The sequence below is a fragment of the Alexandromys fortis genome, unplaced genomic scaffold, assembly GCF_014885135.2.
Source record: "Alexandromys fortis isolate MF-2015 unplaced genomic scaffold, M_Fortis_MF-2015_v1.1 scaffold_29, whole genome shotgun sequence".
Classification (NCBI taxonomy): Eukaryota; Metazoa; Chordata; class Mammalia; order Rodentia; family Cricetidae; genus Alexandromys; species Alexandromys fortis.
Genome location: NW_026067891.1, coordinates 11,990,103 through 12,002,648, shown reverse-complemented (window position 1 = coordinate 12,002,648; position 12,546 = coordinate 11,990,103). Strand labels below are relative to the sequence as shown.

Genomic DNA, 12,546 nt, shown 5'->3' with positions numbered 1-12,546 from the left:
ATGTGCCTAAGATATCTGTAAAACAACAATGCCTCTGACCTGTAAGCCCCTGTTGCCCAAGAATGGGAAATTCCTGGAATGCTGGGGGCTACTTTTCATGTAACACAAGCCACACATTTTCACTTTTGTAAACAAAGTTAGTTGCCCCAACTGCACAAGATGTGCTTGATCACATGGAGGAGTGAGGTATACAGGCGGAAGTACATGAGGATGTATGCTTGCCCCTGATTGGACGAAGGCAAGCAGTGTATAGCTTTGTGGGTTTTGCCTTTAGAGACACTTGACTAACATAATTCATGATCATTATCTGGGAATTCCAGGTATGGACCTGGCCAGTTTTTATTGCTTTGGCCAGTATTTGATATAGCTTGCTTCAAATTTGGCTTAAAAACTGCGGTAGGGCCCACCTGGGGGGATTAACATCTCCCTTAGGTTATGTCAGATACTGTGTCATGGCGTGGGAAAAGTGACTAATGTATTTGGAGGCCTCTGTCTGGTTTCATTTCCTGTTGCTATGACGAGCACCTGATGAGGGAACTTCCTGTCATTTCAAATTTAAACCAAATTTACACAATAGGCCACAAATGGTCTGTCTGAGCAAGCTCCGACCCACCAAACTGATTCTGTTGTTCACCCAAATCTAGCCACAGTGCTCAGATAATGGCCATTGCTGGCCCAAATTTGAAACTTTGAATCTTGATGTTCTTACAGACCTAGACAACTTTCTCAAATGAAATGGTAAAGGGTCTGAGGCCCCTCTCCCATCTAACCCCCCAGCATTTTTTTCTTTTTTTCTTTTTTCTTTTTTTTTGGGGGGGGGTGTTGTTTTTCAAATCAGGGTAGGGTTTCTCTGTGTAACAGCTCTGGCTGTCTTGGAAATCCCTTTGTAGACCAGGTTGACCTTGAACTGCTGTGGGTCTTCCTGTTTCTGCCTCCTGAGACAGAGTTGGGTTTAAAGGACTGCACCACCACATTGGTCCTCCCAGCTCACTTTAACCTTTCTCATCCTTGTCTCTCAGCTCTTTCTTACAACCCTGCCCAGAGCCTGAACTTCATACAGGTTGGAAAAAACTGTAGATAAAAGCTACACTGGGTTCTAATGTCTGCTGTTTCTACTAGGTGTTCAATCCTGTTTCCTCTAACTAAGATAGGATGGTCTTTTTGTTCTTAGGACTTCCTATGCCTTTGTTTCTGCCCTACTAAGTCTGGATGAATAGTCTACCTTGTTTTTCTATTTTTTAAATTGTTTTTAATTGATCTATATATTTTTCTCCACTCCCATCCCTTCTCTTCTCCCCTTCTATCCTCTCCCATGGTCTCCATGCTCCCAATTTACTCAGGAGATCTTGCTTTTTTTCTACTTCCCATGTAGATTAGATCTATGTATGTCTCTCTTAGGGTACTCACTGTTGTCTAGGTACTCTGGGATTGTGAATTGTAGGCTGCTTATTCTTTGCTTTATATCTAAAAGCTACTTATGAGTGAGTACATATTGTATTTGTTGTTTTGAGTCTGGGTTACTTCACTCAATATATGATGTTTTCTAGGTTCATCTATTTGCCTAAAAAGTTCAAGATGTCATTATTTTTTTTTCTGTTGTGCCCTAATCCATTGTGTAAATGTACCACATTTTCCTTATCCATTCTTTGGTCAAGGGGCATTTAGGTTGTTTCCAGGTTCTGGCTATGACAAACATTGCTGCTATGAACATAATTGAGCACATGACCATGTTTTGATTGAGCATCCTTTGGATACATACCCAAAAGTGGTATTGCTGGATCTTGAGGTGTGTTATTTCCTAATTTTCTCTCCTGGGCAGCCTGATTTTAGTTGGCCAACTCCTTCTTGGTTTGTACTTTTGATTTTAGATCGATCTGTTGCCGCGCAGCTTGGGATTTTTGTCTTATGTGTGTGTCTGGTTTTTGACTGTTATTTTGTTCATATTGAGATCTCACTAGCTATGGGACAATGAGTTACCACACCTTTGACTTTAACTATAGATTATTGGAAAGAAGTCTTCGACTGAGCCCAGAACTAGTGGGTCGAGGTCCGAAAGAAGAAATGGCAAATTTTCTGCTCCTTGCAATGGCCAACCTTCGAGGTTGGCTGCCTGAGGGACGGAAATTTTAATCTCAATACTATCTTGCAGATTGAAGAAAGAGTCTTTCATATGGGACCCCATGGACACCCAGACCAAGTGGCCAACATCGTTAAGTGGGAAAGCCTCTCCCGGGATCCCCCATCTTGGGAGCCATTTCTCCCTCCACCAGGGGCGCAAGCCCCCAAAACTGGCCCTCTGGCCATCTTCGACACCCCTCACACCTCTTCCCTTGGTGCCACCTTCCCTTTCTTCCCTTCTTCCCTTGAACAAACCTCCAAAACCAAAACTGAAACTCAAGACTCCGGCTGTCCTCCCAAATGACCAGGAGGATTTATTACTCCTAGATCCCCCTCCGCCCTATCTCCAACCCCCACGACCTCCTCCCCAGGGAGCTTCACCACCGGCATAGGGCCCCCGAGGACCTGAACCCCCTTCCTCTGATTCTACAGAGATGGAAGCTGCAGGACCGGTCTCTCCTCCTCCCTCCAGTCAATTGTGCCTCAGGAGGGAGCAGGGCGGAGCATCAGCAGAAGGCGTTTGGACATTGCAGGCTTTCCCCCTCCATTCTGTCGCAGGGCAAGCCCAATACTGGCCATTCTCTGCCTCTGACCTTTACAATTGGAAGACCCATAACCCTTTCTTTTCACAGGACCCCAGGCACTGACACGACTGATCGAGTCCATCCCACACATTAGCCCACCTGGGATGATTGCCAACAACTTTTATAGGCTCTCTTCACCATCGAGGAGAAACAGTAAGTCTTCGTAGAGGCTTGCAAGAATGTCTTTGGGGTAGACAGCAGACCCACCCAGCTGCCAAATGAGATCGAGGACACCTTTCTCCTCACCTGACCAGACTGGCATTACAACACCACGACCAGTAGGGAGTGACTTTATTTTTATCGTCAGATTCTCCTAGCAGGTCTTAAAGGGGCTGGAAGAGGCTCCACCGATTTGGCCAAAGTATGTGCGATAGTTCAGGGTATGTGTCACGAGCCATTTCCCCCCTAAAAATCATTACAGAAACCATCACCCTGGGGAGTCTGCAGGGAACCCCACACCCATAATTATGTTCTATTGAAAGAACCTGCCCCACACCCAATTAACTGTTATCTGTTAGCGGAACACGCCTCACATTCCAGCTATCCAGGGAACCAGGTGTGGCAACTCGTGACTTCTTGGCCTACCCGTCCGAACGTAACCTGGCCTATGTGACCTGGAACATGCGGCAAGAATCCAGTTTCCCTACCCCTCAAGCCCTCATTCAGGGGCTATATAAACAGCAACCATGATCCAGCTTTGACAAATCTGCTTGGCCTCATTCTTCTGTCCTAGCTCATTCCCTTCCAGGTAGCGCCCCTTCCAGGTAGAGACCCTGGAATAACTGATTGCAGGGTGGGTTACAAACCCCTAGACTGAGTAACCCATCCAACACAATCGACAGGTATGGAGGAGACAGCTGCAGGGTTCCTAGAGAGTCTGATGGAAGGATACCATATATATACCGCGTTCGACCCATTGGCTGCTGATCACCAATCAGACATGATTATGTCCTTCATAGGGCAGTCTGCACCAGATATCCATAGTAAGCTCCAATGACTGGAAGGGTTGCAGGGGTATACCCTCCAAGATTTATCGAATAAATCTTGAGGATTTTCGATAAAAGAGAGACTCCTGAAGAGAAAGAGGAAAGATTGTGTAAGAAACAGGATGAGAGGGAAGACAAGAGGGACAAAAAGTGTAGCTGAGGGGGCTGGAGAGATGGCTCAGCGGTTAAGAGCATTGCCTGCTCTTCCAAAGGTCCTGAGTTCAATTCCCAGCAACCACATGGTGGCTCACAACCATCTGTAAAGAGGTCTGGTGCCCTCTTCTGGCCTGCAGGCATACACTCAGACAGAACATTGTATACATAATAAATAAATATTTAAAAAAAAAAGTGTAGCTGAGAATTAACTAAGATCTTGGCCACCATAGTACATAACTCAGGGCAAACTAGAACAGGTCAGAATAGGAACCTGGGAGACAGAAGAAAGCTGCAGGTGGACAAGAACCAATGCATCTACTGTAAGGAAAAAGGGTTTTAACACTGGGTTAAAGACTGTCCAAAGAGACCTCGTAAAGCGAGGAAGAAATCACTAGAGGATGATGACTAGGCAGGTCAGGGCCAGGAGCCCCCTCTTCTTGAGCCCTGGATAACCCTTGATGTAGGGAGGCAACCAACAACCTTTTTAATGGACACTGGAGCCCAACACTCTGTCCTAACCCAGATAAAGGGGCCACTAAGCTCCAAGACCTCCTGGGTCCAGGGAGCCACTAGGGGAAAACTGTATCGATGTACTACCGAGAGGAAAGTCCACCTAGGCACTGGGCAGGTGACACACTCATTCCTGCTGGTACCAGACTGCCCATACACCTTATTGGGTAGAGACGTCCTCTCAAAAGTTGGAGCCCATATCCATTTTCACAAGGAAGGGGCCACAATTACTGGCTCAGATGAATAGCCCCTCCAGATGCTAACCTTACGCCTGGAGGATGAACACTGGCTGCATGGAAAGCCCCCAGCCAACCCTCCTTCCCTGGATCCCATCTGATTAAAACATTTTCCCCAAGCATGGGCAGAAACGGCCAGAATAGGACTGGCTGTTAACCAACCACTGCTGGTCATAGACCTAAAACCTTCTGCCACCCCCATCTCTATCCGGCAATATTCCATAAGCAAGGAGGCTAGAGAGGGTATATGGCCACACATACAGAGACTATTACAGTTGGGTATCTTGCGGCCCTGCCGCTCACCCTGGAACACTCCCCTCCTCCTGGTAAAGAAACCAAGGACAGGGGACTATAGACTAGTCCAGGACTTGAGAGAAGAACAGGAGATATACCCCCCCACCCCGCTGTGCCTAACCCCTATAATTTGCTGAGCACCTTGCCTCAAAGCCACCTCTGGTACACTGTGCTAAACCTTAAGGACACCTTTTTCTGCTTGAGATTAAGCCCCCAGACCCAGCCCATGTTTGCCTTCGAATGGGAAGATCCAGAGACAGGACTTTCTGGACAGCTTACCTGGACAAGACTGCCACAAGGCTTCAAGAACTCTCCCACCCTATTCGATGAGGCCCACACCAGGATTTGGTGGACTTCCATATCAACCATCCAGAGCTTGTCCTTCTTCAGTATGTAGATGATTTATTATTGGCAGCCAAGACAGAGCAGGATTGCCTGAAAGGTACGAAGGCTTTGCTAAAGAGACTGGGGGAGCTGGGGTACAGAGCCTCTGCCAAGAAGGCACAGATCCGCAAAAGACAGGTGGCCTACCTAGGTTATATCTCTTGGAGGATGGTCAACAATGGCTTACAGAGGGCCGCAAGCAGACTGTAGCCCTAATCCCACCTCCAAGAGGTGCCAAGGGGTGTGAGAATTCCTAGGCAGTGCGGGCTTTTGCAGACTATGGATACCTGAATTTGCAGAGATGGCAGTGCCCCTAACCCCCCCTACAGGGGCAAATATCCCTTTCACTGGGGGGGGGGGACAAACAACAACAGGTGTTTGACCAAATCAAGCGAGCCCTGCGGTCTGCCCCAGCCCTCTGTCTCCCGGACATGACTAAGCACCTAATATGCTGATGAGAAACAGGGTATGGCAAAAGGGGTACTAACGCAGAAACTGGGGCCTTGGAAGAGGCTGGTGGCCCATCTCTCAAAGAAACTGGACAGTGTGGCCACAGGATGGCCTCCATGCCTTCGCATGATGGCAGTCGTGGTGGTCCTAGTCAAGGACGCAGATAAATTGGCTTTGGGACAGCCCCTCACTGTGGTAGCACCACATGCCATAGAAACGATTGTCCACCAACACCTGGACCGATGGCTCTCAAACACCCGAATAACACACTATCAGGCCATGCTGCTCAGTCCGGAGGAAGTACAGTTTGGGACTGTGGTCTCCTTGAACCCAGCTATCCTGTTTCCCAACATGGAACCTGGAGCCTGGGTGCCTCATGACTGCCATCAAATCCTGGCCGAGACCCATGGCACCAGGGAGGACTTGACTGATCAGCCTTTCAGATGCCGAGCAGACCTGGTATACCAATGGGAGAAGTTTTCTGCAAAACAGTGAGCGGAAAGCAGGGGCGGCAGTGGTGGATGGGCAGACTATTATATGGGCCAGCGCCTTGCTGCCAGGGACCTCGGCACAAAAAGTGGAACTCATAGCGTTTACTCAAGCCCTAAAAAAGGCCCAAGGAAAAAAGATTAATATTTATATTAATAAATATATAAATAAAGGCTGCTATGCCTTTGCTACCGCCCACGTACATGGGAAATGTACAGGAGAAGGGGACTCTTGACCTCAGCTGGAAAGGACATTAAAAATAAGACAGAGATCCTGGCCCTTTTAAAAGCTCTCTCTTTGCCCAAAAGACTGAGTATCATCCACTGCCCAGCACGTCAGAAGGGCAATGGCCCCATAGACAAAAGGAAACAGAATGGCTGACGAAGCTGCCAGAGAGGCTGCATTAGGCCAGGAGATAAGGTGCATAGACTCCACAAGAAATGCCCCTCCCAAGGAGCCCCTCTTCCTCTACACTGACCAGGACCTAGGTGAGGTCCAGAAGCTAAAGGCCAACTTTGACAGTCAACTTGGAGTATGGAAACATCGGGGGAAAATAATTCTACCTCTCCAGGATGCCCATGAGCTGGTGGCCCACCTCCACAGGTGGACACACCTGGGACTCAAGAAATAAAGACACTCCTACAGAAAGAAGAACAGTTTTACTTTCCCCCCAAGCTTAACTCTTTATTCCAGGAGGTCACTGTGTCTTGTGTTCCCTGTGCCAAGGTAAATGCAGGACACCTTAAAATACCAGAGGGTGCTAGAATCCGAGGGGACGGACCAGGCACCAACTGGGAAGTTGACTTCACAGAAATAAAACTGGGAAGATATGGTAACAAATACCTCCTAGTTTTTGTAGTCACCTTCTCTAGATGGACAGAAGCATTTCCCACCAAGAGAGAAACTGCCCGAATGCTAGTCAAAAAGATATTAGAAGACTTCTTCTCCCTGTTCGGCTTGCCCAAAGTATTGGGTCAGACAACAGCCCAGCGTTCGTCTCCTAGGTAAGTCAGGAGGTGGCCAAGATATTGGGGATTAATTTGAAATTACATTGTGCATACAAGCCCCAAAGTTCAGGTCAGGTAGAATGAACAGGACAATCAAAGAGCAATGATACTGGCACTAGAGACAGGGATCCTCTATGGAGGGTCTCCCCCCCTCGGTCCGCACCCGCCACCCGCGCCCCCCCCANCCCCCCCCCCCCCCCCCCCCCGCATAGGACTTGATCACTCCTGCAAATGACTCTTTTGTTGGTGCTCCTGACTCGCAAGCATGGCTGAGGGTGCTCCAGATCATCCAAGCTCAGGTCTGGAAGCCCCTTGCAGCAGCCTACTAGATGGAGGGTACAGAGACTCCTCACCCGTTCCAGATTGGCGACTCTGTCTACGTCTGGAGGCAACAATCTAAGACCCTCATTTGGGCAAGAAGCTGCTCTTGCCTGGACTTATTGATGGTATGTTGTGTAAACTGGACATGCAGGACTCACAGAAAAATGACTGCTGAACTTGTCTAAAGATGAGAGGGTCTTTGGGGTTACTGCTTCATGAAAAAGTCTGCTAGATATTTTGCAGAATATAGAAAAAAAGTGACTAACAAACTGCCAATATAGGCAGAACTGTCTTTGGAATTTCCTGCTTTGTGGAAAAGTCTGCTGGATAGTATGGACCTGTAGGCTGAATATGGAAACCCCAATGTTACAGGAGAACTTTGGGTGGCTGTGTAGGCAGTGAGATGTCTCTGTCAATTCTAGAGTTTTGGACATTGCTTACAATGCACTTCCTGTTAACTTAGTTAATATTATATCCTTCCAAAGTCTTTGATGGAGTTAAAAATAGATAGTTATAATTATAGTTTTCCTTAGATATAATAAAAGATAAAGTAGATATAAATATTATAACTGTAATTCTTGCTTAATACTTGTTTTGTTATATGTAATTTTTCTATGTTAAAGATAAAGCCTTTCTTTTTATTTAAACAGAAAAGGGGAGGTGATGTGGGATTCCTCTGTATGCAGTAAATACCATTGGTTAATAAAGAAACTGTCTTAGACCTGTGATAGGGTAGAGTAGAGCTAGGTGGGGAAAACTAAACTAAATGCTAGAAAAAAAAGAGAGAGAGTCAGGGAGAAGTCATGGAGTTGCCACCGGAGACAGAACGAGCACCATGGTAAAATATAAAAATGAAAATGGGTCAAATTAAGATGTAAAAGCTAGCCAATAAGAAGTTAGAGCTAATAGACCAGTAGTGATTTAATTAATGCAGTTTCTGTTTGGTTATTTTGGGAGTCTGGGCATCCAGGGAATGAACAAGTGGCCTCTTACTACACCTCTGTGTGATTTAACAGCCTATGACCATTAGGTAAAGCCTTGGAATGTACAAGCTGAGCATTAATCTTCTTTTGGTTATCTTCTGTAGGGCCCAGCCACCACAAGCTCAATAGAGGTCTGAGTTTCAGATCAGATTACCCAGGCACTCCCTAGGAATGGACCACCCAAGGGGGAAATACCTAAGATTCCAAAGGAAATACCTAACATTCCAACCTGTGTGTAGATAGGATCACCTGGTCTCCCTTAGCCCAGAACACACCAATCCCCTTTTCACCAGGGCACCACTAGACAAATGTCAGCCAATCAGGAGTCCTGAACCTTAGAAATCTGTCACCCCAACCTCTAATATTATAAAAACCCCACCCCAACTAAGCTCAGGGCTCTCTGATTGTGCCAACGCATTTGACACACATAGTGTCCAAGTTGGAACGAGAATAAGAATAAGGGCTCTTTTCTTTTACATACGAGACTCCATCTCCTTGTTGGTTTTGGGGGACTCTGTGATCTGGGCATAACATCTTCCACCAACTGGAAAGCTAAGAGTGTCCCTAGATGGCACGGGACACTCCCTGTGATAGAAGATCCCCTGTTCTGCTGTACCTCTCGGATGTTTCCACCAATGTATTTGAAAAGTGTCTTTGTGGTTTTTGCTATTCTGAAGTTTTCATGGAAGTTTCATAAAAGCGAGGGATCTGTGTCCGTGTTCCCAGGCCATGACCACTCACAATGGCTCCAGAATAAACCATTTCTTATCCCCCTTGAGGTTAGGGTTGTGGTTTTGCATCAACAAGAGCAACTAGCCATGCTTACGGCATGGAAATGTCTGGGGACAGTTTTCCTTTCCCACCAGTAAACCTCCAGTTTCTAGGTAGCTCACTAGAAATCTCATTTACATGCAAAACTATGTCTGGACACCTTTGTGTAACCCTGGCAACTCATGGTCTTATTTTATCAGATGGTAATCCCATCTGGGCTATAGTCTTACTTATCTAAGCAACACTTTGAGATGTAAATTGAAAACCATCAACATTCGGCATATGATTGCTGTTGAGGTACTTACCCATGAGATATGGTCCTAATACGGTCTATGAGATGTCTACAGCCACACTTGAGTATGTCATGTTTCCTGAGCTTAAGTCTACCCAACACTCTTATCTATTATTTGTTTACTTCTCCCTCCTGTGGGGAGGCCAGAAGTTGATGTAGCTGTTTTCTCCAGCATCTTACTTTTGGAGGCGGGGTTTCTCAGTGAATCTTGAGCTGACGGTGTCAATGCAAAAACACAACTGTTACCTTAAAAGGGAGAGGAGAGACTTTATTCTGGAATCAGATATGAGTGGCCTGACCTGGGAGCACAGCTTTAGTTTACTACAAATTCCATGTTCCAATGTAGAGTTTTTTTTTTTTCTTTTATAGAACAGAGCAAAGATGGTCATGAATTAAGACACTTCAAATGTTGGTGGAGACAGCAGAGAGGCAGCGTATAGCCAAGTGGAGCAATCTTAGCTGTAAACTGCAGATACTATCTGCCATCTCCTTGTCCCTTTAGCCCTTGTTAAAACTAGGGTTTTGTTCAGTTAGTACATCCCAAAGGTTTTCTTTTGTTGAACACAGGATGCTAGGTCTGACTTTATCTGTTAGCCATAGGATGATTGTGTATCCAGAGGAAAAAGATAGTGCAAGGTAAATTGTACTTGGGCTTGGGACCTGCAATAGCCCAACCACTCCACATCAACCAGTTAGCTTTTGTAGATACAACTTCTCTCCAGAAATTCCCCTTCAACCAGCACGCCTTAGGGATCCTGTTTCCATCTCCCCAGTGCTGGGATCAGGGTGCACACTTCTGTGCCGACATTTTACATGGGTGTTGGGGATTCGACCTCAGGTTCTCACACTTACTTAGCTACCAATTCAGCCATCTTCACAACCATAGATTTTTGCCTTAATAAACCCCAACTCTGATTCACATTGCTTATTATGAAATTCTTTTCTTCAGTAAAGGCAAGGATCTGGCTTCACCCGAGCGACCTCAGGTTGCTGGCTGCACTTCTGGGGTATCTGCAGGTGCATCATGTCTGCCAGAATGAATACACAAACACCTCACTAATAAATAAATACATGGCCACTAACACTAATGAATAAAAACATGATCACCAACACTAATAAATGAATACATGGTCACTAATGCTAATAAATGAATACATAATCACTAACACTAATAAATAAATAAGTGACCACTGATGCTAATAAACAAATACATGGTCACTAATGCTAACAAGTGAATACATGGTCACCAACACTAATAAATGAATACATGGTCACCAGTGCTAATAAGGCTGGGTCTTAAAAGCTTCTGTTTCCATCATGTGTGAACATCATTATCTGGTGATGTTGGTGGCCTGGTCACATCCCATCTCAAAATACCTCCACATCTATTTTCGGTTTTTTACTTTATTTGTGTGCACAAATATTTTGCCTACATGTTTGTCTGTGCATCAAATATATGCAGTGCCCTCTGAGGCCAAAAGAAGGCATTGGATCCCTTGGTGCTGGAGCTACAGACAAGATGAACCACCATGTGCATGCTGGGAATCAAGCCTAGCTCCTCTGCATACCAGTCCAACCTTTTCACTGCTGAGCGCCCTCTCCAGCCCTGTGTCACAGTTTAAAGCACTCCCCACTTTGTCCTAACACTGGCTTCTTGTTTCCAACAACTATTAAATCGGAGACAAAAAATTAAGAAATTGGTTTTAGAATTTGAAAAAGTATTTTTTATTTTTGAGATTCCAATATGACTGCATCATTTCCCCTCCTTCTCTTCCCTCAAAGCCCTTCCATATACCCCTTCTTGCTCTCTTTCAAATCCATGATTTCTACATTAACTGCTGTTGCATGCATGTATGTATGTGTATATACATATATATTCCTAAGCACATAAATACCAGCTGCTCAGTCTGTATAATGTTACTTGGCTAACCAATCTGCAATTTTTTCATGATTGAATTTTCCAGAAACTCAATGAATACTTAAAAATCATGGGTTGGCAAGATGGCCCAGCAGCTAAAAGTGCTCACCATGAAAACCTGACAAATTTTGAGTTTGGTTTCTTGATCCCACGGAGGAAGGAGAGAATTGACTCACATTGCACACAGGATAATATGTCAATATTTAAATTTATTATTTAGGTGTAGTGTTGCACGTGTGTGTGGGTAACCACAGTGTGGAGTTGAGATCAGAAGACAGCTTTTCAGAGTGAGTTCTTGATTTCTACTTCCTTGAGGCAGGGTCTATCTTGTTTCTGTGAAGCTGGAGTTACATTGTATTGAAAGCAGGACCTTCTTTGTGTTAAGACAAGGCAGCATGCATCCAAGGCTGACCTCAAATTCTCTTTGTAGCTGAGGTAGCCACATGACTAATTTTGTGTCAGTACCCGGATGACAGGGGTGGGGTTGCTGACCTAAGTGGCACAGAGAAGTAAACTGATTTTCATCATTGGGCATGCCAGTTGATGGATTGGGGTGGGTGGCTAAGCCTAGTTTATTGAGGCTGCAATAGCCTTGAATCTGGGGCTGGGGAGATGACTCAGCAATTAAGAACACATTGTTGCTCTTGCAAAGGACCTGGGTTTTCTGATCTCTGTGGGCACTGGGCATGCATGTGTCACACACACTCACATGCAGGCAAAAACACTCATTCACATTAATAATACAAATAAATCTAGAAACATTTTTTAAAAAGCTTTAAATTTTTCACTGAGTTCTCCAGTTGACAGAATCACCCTATTCCACAAACAAATAATAAACATGTAGCATATTTCTACACTGTAAGTGTAGAAGTTTTCTCCCAAAGAGGACTGCCTCACTTAATGGTTAACATGCTTAGTGACCAAAAACTCTAAGAGTTAGTAAGCCTTCAGATAATGCTCACAAAGTGTCCATCCAGCACTTAGTGAGATGGTGAATGCCTGAACATTTATACTGAACTGGAGAAGTGGCTCAGTGGGTGAAACACT

At 45.3% G+C, this 12,546-nt stretch overlaps 1 pseudogene; it reads left to right on the top strand.

Annotated features, from left to right (window-relative positions):
• The first annotated feature begins 1,968 nt into the window (after window positions 1-1,968).
• Window positions 1,969-7,215, top strand: LOC126498065 (uncharacterized; annotated as a pseudogene).
• Window positions 7,216-12,546: the final 5,331 nt, after the last annotated feature.